At 40.4% G+C, this 25,952-nt stretch overlaps 1 protein-coding gene across 3 annotated transcripts in view; it reads left to right on the top strand.

Annotated features, from left to right (window-relative positions):
- Nucleotides 1-1,550: 1,550 nt before the first annotated feature.
- Nucleotides 1,551-25,952, top strand: part of ADNP (activity dependent neuroprotector homeobox) — a 39,676-nt gene continuing 15,274 nt past the window's right edge. For 2 of the 3 annotated variants that reach the window (XM_027775066.1, XM_006141268.3), the window contains exon 1: nt 1,551-1,740. The gene's annotated coding sequence lies outside the window, so the exon portion shown is untranslated. Of the gene's footprint in view, nt 1,741-22,924; nt 23,007-25,952 lie in introns of all 3 variants that reach the window. The other variant, XM_027775067.1, reaches the window with a different exon arrangement.

Genomic DNA, 25,952 nt, shown 5'->3' on the forward strand with positions numbered 1-25,952 from the left:
GGAGGGGGCCGGGGCCCGGGCTGGGGGCAGGGGAGCATGCATGGCCCAGAGTGAAAGTCTTTGCCTCCCCTATGCAATCCTTCCTCTCCAGCGGGCCAGCTTCCCTCAGCCTCACCACAGTTCACCACCACCCTCTTTCCTTAATCTCGGCTGCCTGGTCAGCACGACCTCTTAAGAATGCTGTGAGCCCCAACTTTGCAGTAAGATGGTGGAAAATGTAAATCCAGAAAGCTGCGAAGATGTTATTTTTTTTAATGCAATGAATGGGGAGTAGGACTTGAACACCCTCTTAATTCACGTCTTTCCTCTGCTTTGCCTGCCTGCCTTCCCCTCCCCCCCAACCTGGACGTCTGCTAGAAAAGGCGCGATTGCTTCTCTTCCTCTTCTGTCCAAGGCCAGGCTCTAGGATCTAATATCCTTTTTAGCTACATCCACACACTGAGTCTTAATGTTCTTGCATTAACCAATTCCTCTGGGCACTTCTTGCCATAACCCCATTTTACAGACAAAGGCTTAGGAGGGAAAAAGAACCAAACTGTTTCCTGTGTTTGCCATTTTAGTGTTGTCCACTCCCACACACCCAATTCCCATCCTTGATGCTGCTTTTGCCTGTGTCTTTGAATTGGGGTTGAGGGGGATCTCTTTGGATAGCTTGATACAGTTTCTTTATAAATCTGCATTGTTGCTTCTGGTTTATGGCCATGAAGAAAATACCAGCCCCCACCCAAAATGCACCGCAGCCAAGTCGGCTAAAGGCAATGAGTGTTGGAGTCAGTAGGGGGCGCATTCTCTGCACTGGGTAAGGCTGCAGAGGGGGGAAGGGCCCCAGAGCTAGAACAGGATGTGCTTCACAGCGCCTTCTACAGACCAAGGGAAAATGGGCCCAGCAAGACACACACTCACACTCTTAGTTGGTGAGCTGACAGCAACATGGCGAAGGATTAAGTGAGTCAAGAGCAGTGATTTTATTTCTTTTAGAGAATCAACCCTACATTTTAGAAGTTTTTCTTTTTTTACTTTTTCAAAACCGTTCACCCTTAGACAATCCATATTTGTATTTGATGAATCACCTTGGCACATCCTTGGTTCACAGATTCCCTTCCTCTGGAATTCTGGAATCCTTCCACCTTAGCTTTGAATGTGTTGCCATATCTTTCCAAAGTCAGGTGGTAAAAGAGAAAGTTTAAAACTGAGTAACAGGTTTGGGGTGTTGTTGATTAACTTCCTTCTTCATAGTCCAAATCCTTCCAACTCTTGAGAATTAAAAATCATTCTTTAGGAATGTTAGGTTTTTGTGGGGTAGTGATTTTCAGAAGCATGTAGATGGGTGTCATGATTTGCAAAGTCTTGTTGGTAAATGTCAAACCCAGTTGAGTTCTTCATTGTCATACTCAACAAAGTTGAATGTTGAATTTTGTTTTCTTCCAATTTTGTGCTTACAGTTGCCATTCATTATCTCAGTAACCAACCACCTTTGCAAAGTGTTGACATCAGTCTTCTGTAAGCACCCACTTCTTGGGGTGTGTTGATTTCTATAGATTTTACTCCTCTTGTTATTTCCATAGGTGTGGGATGCACAATGCGAAACCTAGGCCCCAGCTTTTGCACCATGATGCACAGGGTTGTACTTTTTGTACTGAACTGATAGGTGGCCTAGTGGTTATGCCCTGTACTACCATTTTGAGGATCTGGACTCCGTTTCCTGCCTTGCTCTTTGGACCACATTGTCAATTCACACCGGTGGGTATATTGATTTTGGAGGGTGGGAAACTGCAGCAACAGGGAAGCCAAAGGCTTCTTCCTCCTTGGTCACCACCAAAGCCAACACTTCCAAAATTTCAGCCTAACCACATTCCTCAAGAAACTGGTTAGAGCTGGTTGCAGTAGTGGGTTCTGAATACTTAACAAACTTATAAAATGACTTATGAGTTAAGAGAAAAAAATTTAAGTTGCTAATACTGTAACCATTAGCATTCTGTACTTTTTTGTATAAAATATTGTAAGTACTCATTTACTGTTACTTCTATGACCCAATGTCAAGAGTGACTAAATTTCTAAAAGCCTAAACTAATCTGATGAGAACATGGCTTTCCAGGAACTTGTTCTTGCTACCAAAGTTGACAGTGGTTATTGATACTTAAGAGTACTTTGAAGACTGTTACAAGTATCTTATGTGGATACACCAAGATAGATTTATAGGAAACTTAATTGGTGTATTCTTTGATACATATTAAACAGTCAGTGTTAAAGGGATAACTTTTCATTGGTTAATTACTACCAAGTAACATTTTGGTGAGTGAAAAGGAGGCAGCTTGGTTCAGGTATTTTGGGAGAGACTGAACTTCATTGCTTTTAGAATTTTCTAGTAATTATGAGAATCAGATAGTTAAATGGCATTATTTATAATTTTTAAATAAGTGTTTGGTGTTTGTTAAACAGATAAAAATTTGATCTGTAGTTGATGTTTGATACAGTTATGTAAGTTCTAAAAGTAATTTGAAGATAACTTATTCAGAGTGTTATGTTTGAGGTTAAGGATATGAAGGTGTTTTTGTTGGCTTTAGAAAGTTACAAGTTAGATGTAGTGTTCACTGATGTAACTGATGTCCTCAGTGGTAATAGCCATTTACTTCCCTCTTGAAAGAGAATTTGCTGTAAGCTCTTAGAAAGTATAAATTCTGCAGAGTTTCAAAGCTTTCCTTAAAAGGGGGTGTGGTTAAACAACTGGGCCTGAAGGCTGGAATTTACAATGAGTTAACTGTAAGGATTTATTAAAGTGCTGTAAAAACCCTCAAATTAACTAGAGTGTGGGGAATGAGTATTATGTTGAATTTAATTTTTAGGTAGACAGTCCGTTACCTTGGCCCTTGTTGAAAATCTTCCTGACTCTTACTAGGGGCCGCTATATTGAAACTAAATCCTTTATTTTGGTTCTTATAGTTCCTGCATAGGAAATATCCTAAAAGAAAATTGAACTGTGAATCTTAAGAGATTCTCAGGCAGTCCCAAAAGTCATTGATGAAGCACACCCACTGTTAGTTGTATTACTTAAATCTTTTTCTCCTTAAGCCAGAGTGCAGGAAAAGTTCTAATATTTATGTTAAAATAAAACTTCACGATGTTGAGCAGATTGTTTCAGCACTACTTGAAAGTAACAGCCTTTTATCAAATGAACATGGCTTTTGATTTTCATTGTAACATATACATTTATTATTTATATGTCATTACTAAAAACATGAGTATATAAGGACCACTGTCTCAAATTGTTGGTTTCCTTGTAGCTACTCACAAATGTTGAAATTTACTTTTAGAAGTAATTCTTAGTGTTTTAGAAATTAAAACATTCAGCAAAATGGACTGATTAATTAACATGTACGTGTACTGGCTATAAATTGTCCATATTATAATTTCACAGAGTGGAAGATAAAGCTGTTTTGTTATAGGGAGGAAGTGTCGATCAGTAGTTGGTAGGGTAGAGAAGGGATAAAAGAAGTTTACAAATTTACAAAGTTTTTTCTTTTGCGAATTGTAATAAGTAACAAAAAAATTGCCTAAGTTACAGGACCTTGGCAGATTGATTTCATTAATTGGGGTGGGTGTGTATATATGTACACTACAGTAGGGATTTTAGAGTTGAAGATGATTGTCATAATGTTAAGTCGAAATAAAAAGGCCAAGTATTGAAGACATAGTTTGGGGACAATATATTTAAATGTAGGAAAAAACATATCAGAATTAAGCTTTCTAAAAACTTTTAAATAACCCATTTAAATCTTAATGAGGTAAACATTTTTGAAGTGATACAAGACTGAAATGTCATGGTGCAAGTGGTAGGGTGCTGCTGTGTGAGGTCATGTGGGAGGCCTGGGTTTGGATCCCGGACTTGACTACATCAGCCATGGTAACATGTGCCCATAATTCTAGCTAACTAGCAGGTTTGGGCAAAGGATCACAACAGTAAGACCCTATTGAAAATACTTTTATTTATCCTTACCTGGGCCCCCACTCCTATGACACCACAGGAGGAAAAGATAACAAAGAACAAAAATTTTTGAAATTTGTATTTTGTAAGATGAGAAGCTAATGTATGGTTTATACACCAAGACATCCACAACTGTGCAGAAAACGCCTTGTTTGACCTGACATCAAAGGACTTTTCCTTTAAATATCGTGTCTTATAAGAAATAATTTACTTCCAGTGTTTAAGTTCCATTTACCTGCCTGAAAGGCATGTACATTAAATAAACAGTTTTCCCCTACAAATATAATTCAGTTGTAGTTAGATTGACAGAGATTGAAACGTTATTAGCCTCACATCACATAAAGAGTTTTTCCCTCCCCTAGTTTGTAAGAACTTGTGGAGTTAACTCCAGCAGATGCCTAAAAAAATTGCCTAAGTTACAGGACCTTGGCAGATTGATTTCATTAATTGGGGTGGGTGTGTATATATGTACACTACAGTAGGGATTTTAGAGTTGAAGATGATTGTCATAATGTTAAGTCGAAATAAAAAGGCCAAGTATTGAAGACATAGTTTGGGGACAATATATTTAAATGTAGGAAAAAACATATCAGAATTAAGCTTTCTAAAAACTTTTAAATAACCCATTTAAATCTTAATGAGGTAAACATTTTTGAAGTGATACAAGACTGAAATGTCATGGTGCAAGTGGTAGGGTGCTGCTGTGTGAGGTCATGTGGGAGGCCTGGGTTTGGATCCCGGACTTGACTACATCAGCCATGGTAACATGTGCCCATAATTCTAGCTAACTAGCAGGTTTGGGCAAAGGATCACAACAGTAAGACCCTATTGAAAATACTTTTATTTATCCTTACCTGGGCCCCCACTCCTATGACACCACAGGAGGAAAAGATAACAAAGAACAAAAATTTTTGAAATTTGTATTTTGTAAGATGAGAAGCTAATGTATGGTTTATACACCAAGACATCCACAACTGTGCAGAAAACGCCTTGTTTGACCTGACATCAAAGGACTTTTCCTTTAAATATCGTGTCTTATAAGAAATAATTTACTTCCAGTGTTTAAGTTCCATTTACCTGCCTGAAAGGCATGTACATTAAATAAACAGTTTTCCCCTACAAATATAATTCAGTTGTAGTTAGATTGACAGAGATTGAAACGTTATTAGCCTCACATCACATAAAGAGTTTTTCCCTCCCCTAGTTTGTAAGAACTTGTGGAGTTAACTCCAGCAGATGCCTTATTTGGCTCGTATGTATTACTTCAGTTACATCTTTTATGTTACTGGTTGGGAAATGTTTGAGGCTGGTATAAGCCAAAAGCCCCACACTAGTTAACTGCATTGATACTTGGAATATATAAGAATTTTTTGTACTGGTACTTTCCCCCTTGATCATTGAGACATTTTGTAAGATAAGCCATCATGTTGTACCCAGCATATGTGGCTGTTGTGACTTCGTGTTTTTTGTTGGTGCTGTTTATTTGCCTGATTCTGTTAATTTAGCACATGGGAGGAGGATGATTATGTTGTTCCCTCAGCCTCTTGGTGTTTTTAGTAATCTTTATTCCTGTGTTTTGTCCTTACCTGCCTTTGCTGTCTGACAGTTTACCGTTCAGCTTCAGTGAGAATCCATATTCTGCTTCACTGGAAAAAGGCTCTTTTCACTTAATATCAAGTTTCTCAGATTAGGATATACTACGTGTATCAACTTAGTTCCAAGACAGTAGCTAAAGAAATCATGGAACTTCTTGAAAGTTTTAGCAGTGTTCCAGAAATAGGGATTTAGAAAATCTGAGAGCTTAGAAGACTCTGGATAGAGTTTATGAAGAGACAACTACTCTGAACTTACCACAGTTTAAGATTTAATTTGAAAACGCGCACATAGACTAAGACTTGTAAGTTATTTGATCTGCCTTTACAATTAAAAATAAATCTCTGCGCATCCTAGTACTCTTTCCTGTAAGGGTGTAGATTTTTGAGTCACTCCGCTGTGGGTTGTGTTTGTGTCACTTTGCATGTTATTTGGTTGACATCTTTAATAAGGATGAACTATAAATGTAAAGGTCCCCTTGCTGACCTTATGATATTGTAAAATAATACTGATGCCCATTTTATTTTCCAAGCACTTTATATACCATTCTCAATTCTTTCAGGTCATATTCTGTTTCACAACTAGAGAAGTCAAGGCATTACCATCCAGAAGGATGAAGTGAGCCACAGAATAGGTCTGGGCTGGTTCCCAGACCTGTGCTTGGAACACAGGCTTTTATAATGCTCCTGTGAGCTGTTGGGCTAATGAGGGCTCAAATGAATGCTTCATAATTTTATAGTGATGTTTCATGCTCATACGTCTGCTTACACACAAGGATCCCAAATGGGCTCTGCAGTTGAAGAAGCTGCCACACCTCCGCCCTCCGCCCCCACCCCCCACAGGAGAATACAGCTGTAATTTTGCAGGTGGCAATTAATTGCAGCAGCATATGTCTGACTGAAAGTTCTCTGTATAGAAGTCTACAGACTTTTCTTTTGGTCGTCCTGTAGTTTTTCCCAGTGTTTTGGTTTAGGATGGTCTTTTTCCTCCTTTCTACCTTGTAATTATTTTTGCTTAGAATAATTGCTGGCTTTTGCTCTTTTTCTGAACCCTCTATACTATTATGAGCTGTGGAAACCTGTGTTTCCCTATGAAATCTTTGAAGTTGTCTAGTGGAAATAAGGTGGAAGTCACCAACATGTCACATTGGAATTGTGAATTTAAGTCAACAGAAACCTTGCTTTTGTGAAGGAGGTGAGCTGAGACTGGTAGTGTCCTAATGTAGGGAATGTTAAGAATCCTTTTTGAAGATCGGTTATATTTAAAAATAGCAACAACAAAAACATGAAACTTCTGGGGAAAGTGTATAGCTTAAGTCAAGTGGCAGAACCTGCTACAAGAATACTTTAGAAACTGCCTTTGGATAAGCCTAAGTACTGGGAGATGGCTTAGAAAACCTGAGAACATGGTTTAAGTAAGTTATTCAGGATGGTGAGAAAAATACATTTCCTATTTCTGTGAGAAAATTGTTCCCAAGAAGTTTTGATAGAGCATGTAAAACTTATTAAAAGATCAAAGTAACTTTTTTTGTTTTATGCCATTTAGATGGAAAGATATGGCATGCTTCTGGAAAGAATATGAGTGTACTGTATCTGTTTGACAACTCTTGGGCCCACTTGTGAATTATTTTCCTTTTCCATATTCCTCTTAAACCAGAATTTCCATTTAAACTGACAGCAAGTGGCTCTAAGCCTGTAGGGTTATTTAGACAGCAGATTGCTAAAATCACTATTGATGGTGGGTTCTTGCGTTGCTGCAATACCTATTTTAAATGAGGTAAATTGGGAAGTGCTTCCCATATTACATTCTCACTACATCTAGATTGCTGTGTTGTAAAATATCCTCACTCTTCTCCCCTTTCAAATAAAATTTTATGCAACCTCTTAAATTGATGAAGGGTTAGGAGGCCAGACCCCTGGTCGCTCAGCTTCCACTTTGTCTTTCAGGTGGGTTACACTCTAAAGATTCTTGCTGACAACCATTAGTTCATTAGTGTGCCAGAAATCCTGGGGGTCACAGCTAGGATTCCTGTCTGCAGTCTGTTAAGGCGCTACAGGGTAAGCAGCAACATAATAACAGTTTCTAGTTTTAGGAACTAGGGGGATGTTTTTGTCAGAAAGTCTTAATGGGTGACCCACATTTAAAACAAAAAATACATAGGCAAAAATCTAGATCACACCTCTGTGTATCTACATAACTTTAAGTCATCTGGGTTTACATAAGGTAGTTGCAGGCATTCTATTGCATAAGCATTGTGTCACTGAGCCTGTAAAGAATATTCTAACTCTGAACTTGTGTGACTCACACAGATGTATTTAAAGTATTGTATAAAAACACTACTGTGTGTATGCTTAAGTACAAATGCACCAGTATAATTTGTGCAGGAACAGATGTTATGGCAAATACAGCTGATTCTTAGGAATGATGATAATCTGAGCTTTTCCGAAGGTTATACCCTGATGTGAACTCAGAATTTTTTTAAGTGATTATTCCAGTATCTCAGTGAGTTTAGGTAATAATGACAACTGCTTTAAGCATCAGTTTGCATCCTCTTATTCAGTCCATCTGATATTTGAACAATGGGATAGTGTCTTGGTTGTACCATAAGGAAAGAGACTTCCAGAGGTTTGGCAACATCTTTAGAGTCACAAAGCTGCTTAGTACAGAGCAAGGATGTAAACGCAGCTCTGGGGTGTGTGTGTGTGTGTGTGTGTGTGTGTGTGTTGTTTAAGAATTATCTTATTTAACTTTTTATTCATTTACTTATTTCAGTTTGACCAGAGAGGGACAGAGTAAGAGAGAGAGAGAGAATTGAAAAAGCAAGCTGCTAGGTCCAGGACTTGAACCACAATCAGTCATGTGGGAGTCCAGTGCCCTTAACCACCACGTCACCTGCCAGCCCCTCTGGGAGGTAATCTCTTATTTTTTATTTTTTTAACAATTATTTATTTAATTTTATTTATTCATTCATTTATTTTAATTTGACCAGAGAGAGAGAAAGAGAGAGGGAAAGTGAGAAAGCAAGCCACCAAGTCCGGTATTTGAACCGCAGTCGGCCATGTAGGAGTGCCCAGCACCTTAACCATGCCATCTGCTGGTCCCATGGGATGTATTCTTAAACACTGTATCTTGCCGTCTTTCATTTCTAGCAAAGAAAAGGTTTTCTGTGCTATGCTCCCCTATTTCTTGTTATGGACACCTGAAGTTAGGTAAAAAAAATTTTCTACCTGAGAGGTCAGGTAAATTTGTGTCCTTAAGGATGATATAGTCTTTATTGGAAATCTCAACTTCTTATTTAGGCTGTAAGGTTTACCCTTGAACTGTTGCTTTTTCCTTGCCTTTATTATCACTTTAGTATCTTAACCCTTGAACTGTTGCTTTTTCCTTGCCTTTAGTAGCTTCCACCTTCTTATCTAAGGTAATGGTAGTCACAGAACTTTCAGCTTGCGTAGTTCTGGAATGTGTGTAAGCTCCCTGAGGTGACTAATTTTGTCTACATGTGGCACCCACTCTTCTGCTAGTCACCTTCCTTGTAAAATACCATTGGAATCATACCTCTTTTCTATTTTAAAACCGGTAGTATCTCCTCAAGTACCTACCAGATGTGACCGCATACAAGGCCTTCTATCCTGTCCTCAGCCTGCCTTTCTAAACTTGTCATTCGTTATTACTTGGAAGCTTAACACAGCAGCCATTCCTTAGAGTTCCCTTCTTCTTGCCTCTGGAACTGTGCCACAAGTTTTTTGCAATAAATACAGATTCTTAACTCACTTAGTGACCCCAGCCCAGCAGTTACTTCTACCCTCTGTATGAAGAATGAACTGTCCTTCTTATGAAGCTTTCTGGCATTTAGTTAGTGACACATCTGACACCTCTTTTACTGTAGATATTTATGAGGTGTTATATCTGTAAGCCTTTTCTAGGCAGAGACTCATTCGGTCTACATTATTGGGTGCCTGCTTTGTGCCAGTCACTGACATAGATGTTAGAGATACCACAGGGGAAAAAGACAGGGTCCTTTTAATGGGTCTTTGTCTTGAATAGTGAGTGGTTGACCTGCTACATATTTTAATGCTTCTGTTCAGTCCATCAGATAAGATTGGGAAAATTAATCTACTGAAGAATGGTACTTAGCCATTATAATATACAGATAAAAATGCTTCTTTACCAACTGTATCAGTTATAGTTTCAAGTCATATTTTACTAATCCTCCAATATTACCTGTGATGGGCATTTAGATAAATTAAAATTAAAACATTTTAGTAGCAATATGATTATAGCTTTGGTGGGTGATAGATAATGTCATCAACCAGGGTTTTTATTTGCCAGTAGATGGTTGGTTTATTGATGAGCTATAGAAATGTGAAAGGATAGAAAGCTTGCTTACAATGCTAAAATTCAATTTTTGATCATTCTGTTACCGTTGAAAGGCTTCCCTTTTTTTCCTGGGACCTCTCTGCTTTTGCAATTGTATTTTTGTAACTAAAATAAATGTAAGATTTGAAAATAAAATGCATGGGAATTCTCTGAAGATCTTTTTGCATTTTTCTCTTATGCTCAATTTTGCAAAACTAAAGCATGTGAAACTTCTCATTGAAATAAACCCCAACTGTATTAAATCTATTAGAAGCATCGTACTTAAAAGTTTTAGGGCCACTCTGGTTCTATTAATGTATCATCATAGAGTCACTCATCTAATGTCCACAATGTCTAGAAATTACTGAAGATCTTCAAAGTTTTAGTCTCATCCTAGAGAATCTGTTTATTAAAGAATTATCTAATTTTATTTATTTGTCATTATTATTTTGTAATTTGTTACAGGGCACATGTGCTCATCAGAGGGAGATAGAATAAAGCAAGCTGCCAGGTCTGGGACTTGAACTGTAGTTACCCATGTGGGAATCCAGCACCCCAGCCTCTATGCCACCTGCTGGCTCCATTCTAGAGAATCTTTTTTCATGAATTCTTGGAAATCCACAGTATTTTAATTATGTTCTTTGCCTTACCTCCTATATATTGTAATCTTTTATTAGACCTAATCACTGTTGTCATTTGGTGGGTTGATTGCAGGGGGATACCAACTTAATATGACTTAATTTGTGTGTCAGTACAGTTCACCCACTTTATACAATTCAGTGGCTTTTGGATTATTCACAGAGTTGTGCCACCTATCACAGCAATCAATTTTAGAACATTATCCTTGCCCCAGAAAGAAACCTACTACCCATTAATAGCCTTCTCCTCTTACCCCCCCCCCACCAAAAACTCTCCCGGTCCTAGGCAGTCTTAATTTCCTTTCTGTTTCTGTGGAGTCATCTATTGCGAAAATTTTATATAAACAGAATCATATAATATGTGGTGGCCCTTTGTGGCTGGTTTTATTCACTTACCATAATCTTGCAAGGTTCATCTGTTTTGGAGAACATATCAGTACTCTTTTGTGGCTGAGTATTTCCCATTGTGTAGATATACCACATTTTATTTATCAGTCGATGGGGATTTGAGTTGTTTATACTTTCTGGATATTAGGAATAACACTGCTGAGAACATTCATGTGCAAGTTTTTGTGTGGACATATGTTCACATTTCCCAGGTACTTCCCTACCAAAAGGGACTTTATACAGGAGAGGGAATAGAGATGTAGTTGAAAGCAGGGAGCCTCCTACCAAACACTCCCTACCCCCACTAAAAAAAAGGAAAAGGGTCATGTAGCCTTTGTTTATCCAGGTGACTTTCAGAAGAATGTGTTTAGAGTGTTAACAGTGGGAAGATGATAAAAGAGAAATACAGGATTTATCTGTGTTTTGAAAAGCTGTCGTATTTAAGAAGGATACTAAGGTTACAGTTTTTGTTTTGCGAGATTGCCATTAGGATTTGAATAGAAAGAGCCTTCAGATATGATTAGTGACTGCGTGTCATCAGAACTAAGTTCTTATTTCAGTTCTTTGGATGTGATGGGATCTTCCAACCTGACATCTGTGGCCGTTTTTTGTTTTTTTTTTTTTAAACTTTTTCCCCTTTACTCATGACAGAGCATGTGTGTGAGCATGTCACATCACAGTTCCCCCATCCAATCCTCCAGCCCATTGGATCTTGGGCGCCTGTATGTCTCGGGCCAAACAGGCTGGCTGTTTGAACCACAGTCACCCAATAGGATCCAGCTTCTCTTAACCAGTGCATTGCTGCTGTGACACAGAGTCCCAGTTTTTAATTTTTGTATCCCCTCTTAAGCTGAACTTTTTCATTTTATGTGGGCTTTTTAACCTTGGATACCAAGGTTCTATCGCTTGCTCGTATATCTATTAATGTGCTACTGTTTGGTTTTAATGAATGTCAGAGAGCATTATCTGCATGATCATGAGAGGAGCACTGCTTCCTGGATCTAGAGGATGTCCTTGAGACTCAGCACCTTGCTTTATTTTTTTGGCTACAGGACAAGTGCTCTTGCTAGAGAAAAAGGAAAAGTGAGAAATCAGCCTCCGGGAGGATGGCAATGCGACAGTCCCTTCTCTTCCAGTCTCCTCTCAGGACTTGGGACACACAGGCACATGCATCCAGCATGATTTTCAAGCCCCCAGGTCTGGGACTTGAACCACACAGCGGGCTCCAGCGGGCCTCGTGGGTTCCAGCACCTTAACCTCCATGCCACCTGTTGGTCCTCAGCTGCTTATCTTAAAATGAGGATCAGCTTCAGATCAGGCAGCCCTTAGGGTTCTTGCAGTGAATCAAAGAACAGATTTCAGTTGATACTGTGATTTGGAAGTAAGAGCTCAGTCTTGCCTTTCCTGAGGCCTGTAGGGGTGGTTATTTGTTTTTCTTTTTAAAAACAGAATACCTGTGCCCCTACAATTCTCAAGACACTGAAAGTCTGGTGATTATTACTTACATTCAGTACAAAGTATCTTTTTCTCACAAATTGAACCAGCTAATGTTGAAAAGAGCAACATTTTTTAATTTTGAGAAACTTTTGCTATTGGGCATGTGCTCTCCTGGGAGAGAAACAAAGGCAAACAGAAAGGGAGAAATCATCCCCCTCAGGGGAATGCCACCCTCCTTCAACCACTACAGCGCTGGACTCCCAGGTAGTCAAATGCAGATGCAGTTTGAGTCCCAGACCCACCAGCCTAAAAGTCCTGAGAGGAGACTGGAGAAGGGCTTGCTGTATGGCCATCCCAGGCAGGAGGTGGATGGGGCTCTCACTTTCTATCTCTGGTAAACACACGTCCCCTATAGTAAAAAAAAAAAAAAATTATCTTCAAAAAAAAAAATCTATTTTAAAAAAATAATATATAAAGAGTTAGAATAATGTTGTCTCACCTGATTGCCACCATCTTCTGGAGTGTGTCACATCCAGAATAATAGTTTATTTATTCAGGACACCAGGGATTGCTGTGTTGCCATCCCCCCAAGGGTGATTTCTCACTTTGCCTCTCACTGTCTCTCTTTGGCAAGTCCATGTGCCCCGTGACAGAAATCTTAAAAATAAATTAATTAAATAAATTAAATTTAAAAACCAATGAAATCACAGAGAGAATGGCGAAAAGAACTGAATGTGGTTAGCTGGGAGAAGGGAGATCTGGGAGGAAAGGGAAATTCTGAAAGTTGGGATCAGCAGTTGGCATAATGGCTATGTCACTGGACCCGCATGTAGTCAGACATAGTTCAAGTCCCGCACCCGGTAGGTTAAACTCATGCCGGGCATGCATGCATGTGCATCCAAGATCCTGAGAGAAGAATGGAGGAGAAGAGATTGCAGCATGGCCATCTCCACAGGGGGTGATTTCTCGCTTTCTGTCTCTGTCTTTCTGGCAGGTGCACATGCCCTATAGCAAAAACCTCTCCAAAAAAAAAATTTTTTTTTTGAAAGGCTTGTTACCTGACTAGGGAATTCAACTTCTGTAACTGAATTGGGAACTGGAGGCAGGTTACAAAACATTGTAAAGAGTAAACTTGTAGGGCAAGCAGGTGGCATGGTGGTGAAGGCACTGGACTCCCACATGGTTAACGACAGTTGGAGTCCCAGACCTGGGGGCTTGCTTTCTCACAATCCTTCTCTCTCTCTCTCTCTCTCTCTGTTATCTGTCTCTCTCGTACATGACCTGTAGCAAAACTTTAAAATAATGATAACTTTTTAATGTGGTTTTGTTTTATTAAACTTGCAACAGAGCTGTCCTGTGTGGTATGAGCTGGCTGGTGGGGTTTTGTTTGGTTTGGTTTTTGTTTTTGTTTTTGCTTCCCTTCACTTTGAGGTGGTCAGGTAGAGTGTCTCTTAGAGGAAGGTTGCTTTGGGGGGGGGGGGTTTGTGCTTGTTTTTCATTGCCAGAGGGTGTTTGCACTCACCAGAGTGAGAAAGTACCCCCAGTGGGGCATGATCACTTTGTAGTCCATTTCTCCTCCTCATTAGGATTTTGGATGCAACACCTGGCATGTTTTTCAAGCTGCCAGAAACTAGATTCAGACTCAAGTCAGCCATGTGGCATCTGACTCCCAGTACACGATGCTTAACCAGAATGCTACAGAGCTGGCCCAAGCAGGACTGTTTATGGAAGAGATTCACATAGTGTTTATAGAAAGTGGCAAAATTACACACACTCACATGTATAGGCACACACTCCTTGGCTAAATATTTTTGTGCAGTGTACTATCATTAGATAAATGTGCCATTTTGTCTTGGGATATATTTGTTCTCTACTAAAGAATTAGTTAAAATTCAGTTGTAAGGTATTTAACACTTGACGTAGTTAAAAACTTGATGAAAATCAACTTGCTTAGTGTTTCCTGTGAGGCAATTTTGTATTTGATGCTTTATTAATTGTGCGTACCTTTTATTAACCAAACAGAATAGTAGAAGTCCAGTGTAGTAATAATAGAAGCCAAGTGCATGTCACCATTTACAAAGCAGTTTCTCTTTTGAGTTTTATTTAGCCTTAACACTGCTACACATTTTTTGGTAAACTTGAGAAAACAAGAGGCTAATAAACTTTATTCTTCTTACCTCTGTCTTGCCATAGTTGTATCTGCTCACCCAGAAAGGTATTTTGTCCCTTGATTGTTCTGTGGTGTTTGGAATTAGGGAGAGGAGAAGACATTAGAGCTGCACTTCTTGAATAGTTTGTGGCATCTGGAAAGTCTTTTGGCCAAGCTTAGAACAAAAGATAAACTATTCAGTGCCTGTTGTATGTGTGTTTCTATCCTTTTTTTACCTGAGATCCCTTGAGTGAATCCAAAGATTTCACTGCTTTAAAAGACAAAATGGTTTGAATGCCATTGGTGTAGGTTAAACAGCTTATGTTTAGGTGTCACCAGGAGAAGATTCAGTAGGTGATGCTCTATGTAGACTATCAATGTGTTCATTCATTGGAGAGTTGTTCTAGCAAGATTCATTTTTAAATAGAAATACGTGAACCTTTTACAACTGGCTTAATTTACGTGGAGGGCTTGATGAAACACTTAGAGCAAATAAAGTATCTGTTTGCCTGAGATGCAAATCCTAGAATAGTCAGGAAGGATAACAGCTTATATGAACAGGGTTTTACTATGACCACAGCTTGACCCAGTGGGTATTAAATATGTTGCTGAGGGGGAGGTTGGAAGGAGAGGCTATATAAATAAGGAAATGAAGTTTTTCCTTTCTGTTGCTTTTTTCTTTTTCTTTTTCTTTTTCTTTTTGGAGAGGTTTTTGCTATAGGCCGCGTTCACTCACCAGAAAGACAGACAGAAAGCGAGAAATCACCCCCTGGGGGGGGTGGCCACACTGCAATCCCTTCTCTTGGGATCTTGGGCATGCACGCACACTCGACATGTGTGAGTTTAAGCCACCCAGTCCAGGACTCAAACTGCAGTTGACTATATGGGAGTCCAGCGACATAGCCATTACACCAGCTGCTGGTCCCAAAGTTTTTCCTTTCTGTATAAGTAATTTTTATCATTTTTAGTTTGCTATAGGGCACTTGCACTCCCCAAAGAGAGACAGAAGGAAAGTGGGAAATCATTCCTTAGTGGGGTGGTGGGCATATTGCCATCCCTTCTCCACTCTACTCTCAGGACCTTGGGCACTCATATGTATCCAGCATGTTTCTCAGGTGTCTGTGACTCGAATCACATACTTGGTCTTGTGAGATCCAGCCACCTTAACCACCACACACTACCTGGCCCTTGGCCCTTGTTTTTTGTTTGTTTGGTTTTGATTTCGGTTTCGGTTTTTGGGGGTTTGTTTGTTTGTTTGTTTGTTTTTAGAATTCTTGTATGGGAACCAGCAGTTAGCGTAATGGCTATGTCGCTGGACTCCCATGTAGTTGACCACGGTTCGAGTCCCGGACCCGGTGGCTTAAACTCACACCAGGTGCGTGTGTGTATGCATGCCCAGGATCCCGAGAGGAGAATGGAGGAGAAGGGATTGCGGTGCGGCCATCCCCCCTGGGGGGGATTTCTCGATTTCTGTCTCTCTGTCTCTCTCTGTCTGTCTGGTGAGCGCACATGCCCTATAGGGAAAACCTCTCAAAAAAAAAAAAAATTCTTGTATGGAGCCAGCAGTTAGCATACTGGCTATGTCACTGAACTCGAATGTAGTCAGCCGCGGTACCTGGCGGCTTAAACTCACGCCCGGCAAGTGTGCGTGCCCAACATCCAGAGAGGAGAATGGAGGGGAAGGGATTGCGCCATGGCCATCCTCCCTGGGGGGGTCTCTGTCTGTCTGGCGAGCGCACATGCCCTATAGCAAAAACCTCTACAAAAAAAAAAAAAAAGAATTCTTGTATTCAACTTTATTTATTTTAATTTGATCAGAGAAGGACAAAGCGAGAGAGAGGGAAAGCAAAATGCCAGATCCAGGACGCAAACTGTGGTTCGCCATGTGGCACCCTTAACCACCATGCCAGCTGCTGGCCTAACCTGGCCTTTGTTTTTATTTTAATGAATCCTAAAGGTTTCCAGAGATATCACAGAATCTGTTCCTAAGGGCGGAAAGGGGTGCCATCCTGGATAGCCTTGAAGTGAACTGATGCTTTTGATTCATGAGAATCTTAAAATGCTTGTGTCTTTGTTTAAGTAGCCAGCATAATTTACCTTTTTTGGGGGGGTGGGGGAGGTTTTTGCTATAGGTTGTGTGCGCTCGCCAGAGAGACAGAGACAGAAAGCAAGAAATTGGCCCCCAGAGGGGATGGCCACGCTGCAATACCTTCTCCATTCTCCTCTCAGGGTCTTGGGCACGCACGCACGCTCACACGCACACCTGGCGTGAGATTAAGCCACCAAGTCTCGGGCTCGAACCGTGGTCAACTACTTGGGAGTCCAACGACATAGCTATTACGCTAACTGCTGGTCCCCATAATTTACCATTTTCTAGTTAGATCATTAGCTTAAGGAAACTTCAGAAATCTGACCCTTAAATGCCAGTGAGGGTTATAAGATCTTTATTTATTTAAAAAAAAGAAAAAGAAAAGAAAATCTTGAATCACAGTTAATTGGTGTACTTTGAAGAATCGCAGGTCTGGGCCGGCAGGTGGCAAGGTGGTAAAGGCAGCTAGACTCCCACATGGCTGACCACAGTTCAAGTCCTGGACTTGGCAGCTTACTTTCTTACTTTCCTTCTCTTCCTCTCTGTGTCTCTGTTCAACTCCAAAAAACTAAAATAAAATAATGACAATGCATACTTTTTATTTTTTAAATCCTTTTACAAAAATGAAGGGTTTGGGACTAGCAAGTATGGTGGTTGAACCACTCGACTCTCACATGGCCAACCACTGTTTGTGTCCCAGACCTGGTAGCTGATATTCTCACGCACGTGTGCTCTCTGTCTCTCTCTCTCTTGCATGTGCCCTATAGCAAATTAAAATAATAATAATAAAATCTTTAATCCAGACTCTGAATGTCTTTTTGGGGGGAGTGGGGACTTCTGCTCTAGGGCACATACACTCACCAAAAAGACACAGACAAAAGGCAAGAAGAGAAATGACCCCCTCCCAGGGGGATGGCCACGCCACAATACCTTCTCCTCCATTCTCCCCTCAGGATCTTGGGAAGGCACGTATGCCACCAGGTCCAGGACTCGAACTGCAGTTGACTACATTGGAGTCCAGCAGCATAGCCATTACGCCAACTGCTGGTCCCCTGAATGTCTCGTATTACTTTGGACTGACGATGTACCAAAAACCAAATTGTTGATATTGTAGGAGTTTGACTGTCTTCCTAATTTTTATTAACTTAGAAAATAGAGATACTATTTTTCTTCGCTAGTAATAGCATAATTTCAAGCTTTTGGCTCCCCCCATCCCTCAACCTTATAAAAGATACTTCAAGAGAGAATTTATTTTTCTTTTTTTCGTTTCGGAGAGGTTTATGCTTTAGGGCGCGTGCGCTCGACAGACAGAGAGACAGAAAGCGAGAAATTACCCCCCAGGGGGGGATGGCCACGCCGCAGTCCCTTCTCCATTCTCCTCTCAGGGTCTTGCGCACATGCGCACACCTGGCGTGAGTTTAAGCCACCAAGTCTCGGGCTCCAACCGCGGTCGACTACATGGGAGTCCAACGACATAGCTATGACGCTAGCTGCTGGTCCTGAGAGTTTATTTTTCTTAACAGCTTTAGTTGTAGAAATTTTTTTTTAAAAAAATCATAGCATGAACTTTGGATTTTGATCTTTTAGGCTTACTATGAACTCCCTATTACTTCATATTCTGATCACTAATTTTATGTTGGGAAGATTTTCAGTAAACTGAATTCTGCTGTAGCCATCCCACTTCATGCTTTGGTTGATGGCCAAGATTCCACATTTCAGTAGACCTGCTTTGGCATAAATTGCCATCTAACTTAAACTAGTGACTATTCCAAGGACACACTGGGGAACAGAGAATTTTTCTTTTCCCTTTTGACCTTGAGTCCCTCAACTTTTTATATTTTCACCTAAGATTCCTTTGGAAATAAGAACGTCACTGCTTTATTTTTAAAAAAAAAGATAACAAAACCCTTTAAAGACCACTGGTTTGGACTAATAAGCAGCTTATGTTGATGTGTCACCAGGAAGAAGTACCATCCTCGAGTAGTTCTTAGTGCAGTGTTGGAGGTTATTATCTTATGAAAATTGTGCAGTTCACTAGTATAATTGATGCATTAGTTGTCACTGGTAGATGTTCAGGTTTTGGTTCCCAAATGTTTTATTATATTTTTGTTTTGTTTGTTTGTTTGTTTGTTTGTTTTTGGTTTTTTTTTTTTTTTGAGAGAGAGAGATTTTCGCTATAGGGCGCATGCGCTCGCCAGACAGACAGAGGGAGACAGAAAGTGAGAAATCACCCCCCAGGGCGGATGGTCACGCTGCAATCCTTTCTCCATTCTCTCAGGATCTTGGGCATGTATGCACACATGCCCAGCGTGAGTTTTAAGCCACCGGGTCCGGGACGCGAGCCGTGGTCGACTACGTGGGAGGCCACGACATAGCCATTACGCCAACTGTTGGTTCCCATTATGTTTTACTTCTTGATGGTGCAGTAGTAAATGCTTATCTTCTACCCCTAAAAATTAGGACCAAATGGTGGGACCAGCAGTTAGTGTTAATGGCTATGTCACTGGGCTCCCACGTAGTCAACTGCAGTTCAAGTCCTGGATCTGGTGGCGTAAACTCACACTGGGCACATGTGCGTGCGTGCCCAAGATCCTGAGAGGAGAATAGAGGAGAACGGGGGGGGGATTTCTCACTTTCTGTCTGTCTCGCTTTCTGGTGAGCACATGTGACCTATAGCAAAACCTAAAAAAAAAAAGGAAAAATAGGACCAAATGGTGCCGTTCTTGATCTGATGGTTTTGCAGAGGGGTTTTCATTAATAAGTCTACCAATTCTTGATGTGTCGGACCTGGCACACCTTGCCTTAAGCCTGCTAACCTATCTGTCATCTATTGTATTAGCCGTTTTCCTGACCCAGAAGAACCTGCCTGTAGCCTCTAACTAGACTGGGGGCTTGTGGCAGACTGGTTGTTTTGTAAATGATCGTAATTGGGTTTGTCGATTATTGGCCTCTCTGCTTTAAAAAGTTCAGTTACTGATGTTACATCATCAACCTTCCCTGTACACATCCAACCTATAGATTATTTCCTCAGTGAGCCAGTGAGCAGTGATATGGTTCTATTAAATTAGATATTTTCCTTTATTTACCCTTTTGGTACTTGGAGTAAAGGAGTATTGAACAGGATTTTGGCCTGGAGTAGTAAAACTTGGTTTTGGGTCCTAATCAGTAGGTGTATAATTTGCACAGATTTATAGGCAGGAGGGTGGCTCATTCATTCAACAATGAATTTAAATCATTCTCCAAAAGTCTAGTTTGTCAGAAGGTAAATGCTTACCAAAAAGCCAGTTACTTTTGGTCATAAACAATTTGCAGATGTTAACTCATTAATAAGTCATTGAGCTTTCTCAAAGTTCTTTAAGAATTTATAAACTGTTTGACTCTCTTTGTATAGTGGTTTGTCTGTTGTTGATAAAACTAAGGGACCAATGTGCCTGTTCACTCACCCTCTGCCTCACCTTCTCTATTTGGCTGCCGTTTTAAAGTTTGCCCTTCCCAAGTTTGGATTTTTATTTCAGATCTAAAAGCTCTCTCAATCTTAAACTGATTAAATCAGTACTGCAGTATTTGACTGGGGGGGACGACTAAGGGACAAAGCTTTTGTTTTTGTTTTTTAGAGAGAGAGATTTTTGCTATAGAGCATGTAATGCTTGCTGGAGAGACAGAAAGTGAGAACTCACCCCTAAGGGGGATGGCCATGCTGCAATCCCTTCTCTATTCTCCTCTTGGGATTTCGGGCACAGGTGCACATGGGCCTGGTGTGAGTTTCAAGCCACCAGGTCTGGGACTCGAACCGTGGTCAGCTATGTGGGAGTGTAGCACCTTAACCACTACACCACCTCCTGGCCTACATTTTTAAAATTAACTGTAGCTTCTGAAAAACTCTTACTCTTCCCAATTCACAAGTATAAAAATTTTTTACCCATCTTCCCTCATACTTAACTCACGTCCTCTTTTGTGTGCCATTGCGTTTAAATCTACCAAGACTTTTGGTAGCATGTGATATAAACCAAAGCTTAAGCAGAAATGAGAAAATATGGGACCAGCAGGTGATGTGGTGATTAAGGTGCTGGACACTCCCACATAGCTGACCACGGTTCGAGTCCCAGACCTGGTGGCTAGCTTTCTCACTTTCCCCTCTCTCTTTTATTTTTTCTCCCTCTCTGTGCCTCTCTGAACAAATTAAAATAAATGAATAAATAAACAAAATAAAATAAATAATTTTTAAAAAAGAAATGAGGAAATACTTGCTTATGTGTCTGAAAAGAGTAGGGGCATACCTTTCAAGCACAACTAGATCGAGGGCCTTAAATGATGTCAGTCCCAACTCCCCATCACTGTCCAACCTGTTTGTGGTACATTTCTGTCTCTGTGGATAGGTGCTGCGAAATGATTGATGAACAGGTCAACAGTGATACGTTCTTTTAAATTAGATACTTTCCCTTTTTTATGCCTTGATCTGAAAAGGTTTATGGTTGAGCTGGAGGGACCCCTCCTTGGTGTTAGCCTAAAGATACTCACTGACCTGATAAAAATGGTCATCCTCGTAGCAGTGGAGACGAAAGAGAAGGGATTAGCTACAGAAGAGCAGATCTGGGTAGAAATTAAGCCTATCCCTCTGTGAAAGCCCTTTTCTAGCACAGTTTTTGGCATCATTCTAAGCCGTCTTCCTCCCTAAGTGTAATGATTGTAGATATTTTTATTTTTAGCACTCTGCATTCAAAAATGAGAAAAGAGCTCTTAATCTCAGAGGGAATTTCTTATTTATCCTATTCCTACCCTTCATAAGAGAGACAGAGACAAAGGGGAAGGAGAAAGCACCCCCTCCCCCAAAGCAGGGGATAAACACAATTCCTTTTCCATTTTCCATCCTGTCAGGATTTTAGACACACTTGCACATGTACCTAATGTGTGTTTCAAGCCACTGGGACTGAGATTCACATTGCAGTCAGCCATGTGGGATCTGGCTTCCTTAACCATTAAGCTACGGGACCAGTCTTATTTTTTGTTTTGAGAGAGAGAGAGAGAGAAAGAGGTTTTTCCTATAGGGCACATGCACTCACCAGAGAGACAGCGAGAAATCATCCCCCTGGGGGGATGGCCACTATGCAATCGATCCCTTCTCTTGGGATCTTGGGCATGCACGTATCCGCGCCCGGCATGAGTTTAAGCCATTGGGTCCGGGACTCGAACCACGGTTGACTACATGGGAGTCCAGTGACATAGCCACTATGCTATCTACTGGTCCCACTACAGGACCAGTCTTAAGCTTAAGTTTGTAAATAGCAAACAGTAAATAACTGGGTCTTTATAGGCCCAGCCACAGTAGCACACTGCATGATATACTGGAGCCAGAAAGGAAGTCCCAGATTTGGATCCTGGGTTGACCTGAGCATGCTGGCAGGCTTATGATCATGTGTGGTTGGAAGGCTGAGGGGGGGAAAGGGGGACCATGAGCTGATGAGGGTCCAGGATGCCTGTGTGTCTGTCTTCCTGTCTGCCTGCTTTGTAAATAAACTTGAAACAAACAAAAAAAAAATAAGTACGTGGAAGTCACCTCCATTTGAGGAAAGGTACAGATTATACAATTCCCAAGGTTATTAGAAATACCAGAAATTGGGGACCTGCAGGTGGCATAATGATTATGTCACTGGACTCCTACAGTCACCCATGGTTTGAGTACCAGAACTAGTGGCTTAAAACTCACGCAGGGTATGTGTGCCCAAAATCCCAAGAGGAGAATGGAGAAAGGATTGTTGCATGGCCATTCCCCCCCCCAGGGGGTGATTTCTCACTTTCTGTCTCTCTGTCCATGGCACACGCCCTATAGCAAAAATCTAACAACAACAACATACACACACACACACACCAGGAATCTCCTTAGGAAGACAATTAGGTTTTAACTCAGAAGATTCTACATCTTTTTAATGTAAACATTAACATGGGTTGCTCCTAGTTGCTAACTATAGAACAACAAAAAACTTTTTTGGGGGGTGGGGGGGGATGGTGTTTCCCAAGGCTATAAATATTTTTATTTATAGCCTTTTTAATTTAACCTATATAGATAAACTCAAGACTGACTCTATGGCTGAAATGCCACTTTTTATAAATTAGAAGGGTTTTTTTGCAACTATACTCCCTTACCTTCCAGAGATTTGGGTAAATTGAGTGCCAAGTGATGAGGTGCTTCCTCTGAAAGTCTTAAAGTGACTTTGTTGGCTGTGGGTGGACATTCAGGAGGGTAGGTTTTTCTTTGTCCTGAGCTGCAGTTTGATGCCCTTGTATGTTTTATATAGGTTGGTGGGTCTCCATGGGGACTACATATCAAAGTCTTAGTGTCTTTGTTTTGCTGACATTGTGGAGCCTCTTATCCAAGAGGTAAGAAAACCAGTAATGGCTGCCTCCTTGGCATCTCTCTGCTTCTGAAGGTGAAGCAAAATTAATTCAGAAAGTTTGTAAGGAACTGAATTTTGGGCCACAGAGTGTTTATGAAATGAATAGAAAAACAAGGTATCTTTTCTCAGACTTGGGTGACTGTGGGCATCTTTTTTAATGCTTCTTTTTCATCTGAATTATCTTGTAGCACATCTGTATTTCTAGGGGGTTTTTTTCTTTGTTTTTGTTTTTGTTTTTTTTTAATTTTTCTGTAGAGTGCACTTGTCAAAGAGAGACAGAGAAAGAAAAGCACTCGTAGGATCGGTGGATATTGGTGGGGCTGGCCACACCCAGTTTCTTTTCTTTATTTTCCTCCAGATTTTGGTCACACATACGTACACAAGTGGCTTGATTTTCAGGCTGCCAGGTTTGAGGCTCATACTGCAGTTGTCATGCGGGATACAACTACCTTAACCAACATGCCAACAGCTGGCCTTCTGGAATTTCATATATATATTTTTTTTAACCAGGTAGTTCTCTATAAACAATGTGGTTTGTAATAACTGTTTTACTAAGCAACTGACAATTTTTTTCTGCTTTTAAAACACCACTAAAAAGGTTATTTCAGGGGTCAGCAGAGGTGGTATGTTGGTTAAGACACTGGACTCCCACAAAGCTTCCCATGGTTCAAGTGCTGAACCTGGGTGGCTTATTTTCTCACTTTCTCTTTCTAATCGTCTCTGTCTGACTCTTTCTCTCTGGTGAGTGCACATGCTCTGTAGCAAATTAACTAATAATAATTAAATATTTAAGAAAGATTGTTTAAAACAATTTAGCAATAAAACTTCACACAACAAATTGATTTGACCTTAAGTGTACATTAACTTGCCAGAAAGAGACAGAGAACAAGTGAGAAATCACCCCCCAGGAGGGATGGCCACACCACCACTCTTCTCCATTCTCTTTCCAGAATTTGGGACGAGCACACAGCTAGCATAATTTTCAAGCCTCTGCATCCAGGACTTGAACCGCGATTGGCCATATGGGAATCCAGCACTTTAACCACCACACCACCGCCTAGCCCCTAGAACTGACTTGAGTCCACTATTGGCTTCACAATATGCAGATTATCAACATGGCAGAGAAGCAGCAGACACCGTAGTTGCTGCTTTGTAGCAAACAGCAGTGAAATATTGTGCATTCTAAGGCTGGGAAGTGTTTTTCAGTGAGATGCTTTTTTGGTTTTTTTGGCCATAATTAAGATGTGGCATATTGCATAAGGTAGTTCAAGATTTCTAACTTCTGGGACCAGCAGTTGGCGTAATGGCTATGTCACTGGACTCGCACGTAGTTGACCGTTGTTTGAGTCCCAGACCTGGTGGCTTAAACTCACGCTGGGCACGTGTGTGTGCGTGCCCAAGATCCCGAGAGGAGAACGGAGGAGAGGGGACTGCAGCGTGGCCATCCCCCCTGGGGGGTGATTTCTCGCTTTCTGTCTCTCTGTCTCTCTGTCTGGCGAGCGCGCGTGCCCTATAGCAAAAACCTTCCCCCAAAAAAAAAAAAAGATTTCTAACTTCTGACAGATAACATAGCCAGATTCAGAGTTTCTAGGACTTAATGCTTGTTTTGAAAGGTTTTACTTTTTCTCTCTATCCTTTCCTGTTTTTCATATTTAACTTTTTTTTTATGATAACAATAAATGAGGCAATATATTTTAGTGTGTTTGGATTAGTTTCCTTGTAATTTATAAGTGGCACTAATAGTATTAATCAGAAAACCAGATTTACATACATTAAATTTTAATTCCAGGTGATTTGGCTTTTGTTTTGATCTTCTTGGTTTTAAGACTATATTGTATCTTGGAGAATTATTTTAGATTTGAATTATTAAATTGGTGACAAATTTTTCATGTATTTTACAGGAAGCATTGTACTTATAGTCACGTTGGAAGCTGTTCGTTCTCCAAATGCCCACATTTTATAAATTTTCTCCTTTTTTTTTAAAGAATTATTTTATTCATTGTCTTTCTTTTTTTCTTTTTTTTTTTTTTTTTTTTTTTTGGAAGAGAGAGAGAAGGAAAGTGAGAAAGCAAGCTGCTAGGCCCAGTACTCAAACCACAGTCAGCCATGTGGGAGTCCAGCCACCCTAACTACCACACCACTGCCTGCCAGCCCCACTAATTTTATTTTGTTAAACTTTGTTTTAAGAAACTTGGGAATGTGAATATAAGTCTCCGAGTGAATGTATTAGATCACTTAATCAGTTCTTCAATTCCTGTGTACATATACAGGCTTTTTTCTTTTTCAGAAGAATTCTCTAAGGTATTAATAAGCCTTGCTCTAATGCTGAGTGCCTAGCTTTCCCCACCTCTGCATTCAGTTCATTACTTAACTTAATGCCTTAGTCTGGGTGTATTGAGGAAGGGGCCTCACACAAGCATTAATGTCTTTAGACTTCACACTTTAGAGAGTATACAGAAACTGTTAAGGATGTTTCATTAATGCCATAGCAGGGGCCAGCAGGTGGTTCTAACACTGTACTCACACAGAGCTGACTACAGTGTGAGTCCTGGACCTACTGCTTGAAACTCAGTGCCAGGCATGTATGCACGTGTGCTCAAAATCTCAGGAAGAGAATGGAGGAAATGGAATTTTTGGTGGCCATTCCCCCTGGGGGGTGATTTTTTACTTTCCCTCTCACTGTCTCACTCTGTGCATGTGCCCTATAGCAAAAAAAAAAAAAAAAAGAATACCATAGCAGTGGGGAGAACAGTCCCAGATAACTTTTTTCCCTTTTGTACTCAAAACAGTGCGGTAATGACGATGCTGAAATGGTGAGCATTTTTCTGTTTTCAGAGGTTCAATATCAGGAGTAAAGCACTGGCACCTTATTTTAAAATAATTCATTGGTATTACTTCCCTAATTCTCAGCATTAAGTTCATCACTGAA

Source organism: Tupaia chinensis, unplaced genomic scaffold (assembly GCF_000334495.1).
Source record: "Tupaia chinensis unplaced genomic scaffold, TupChi_1.0 Scaffold000049_1, whole genome shotgun sequence".
Classification (NCBI taxonomy): domain Eukaryota; kingdom Metazoa; phylum Chordata; class Mammalia; order Scandentia; family Tupaiidae; genus Tupaia; species Tupaia belangeri.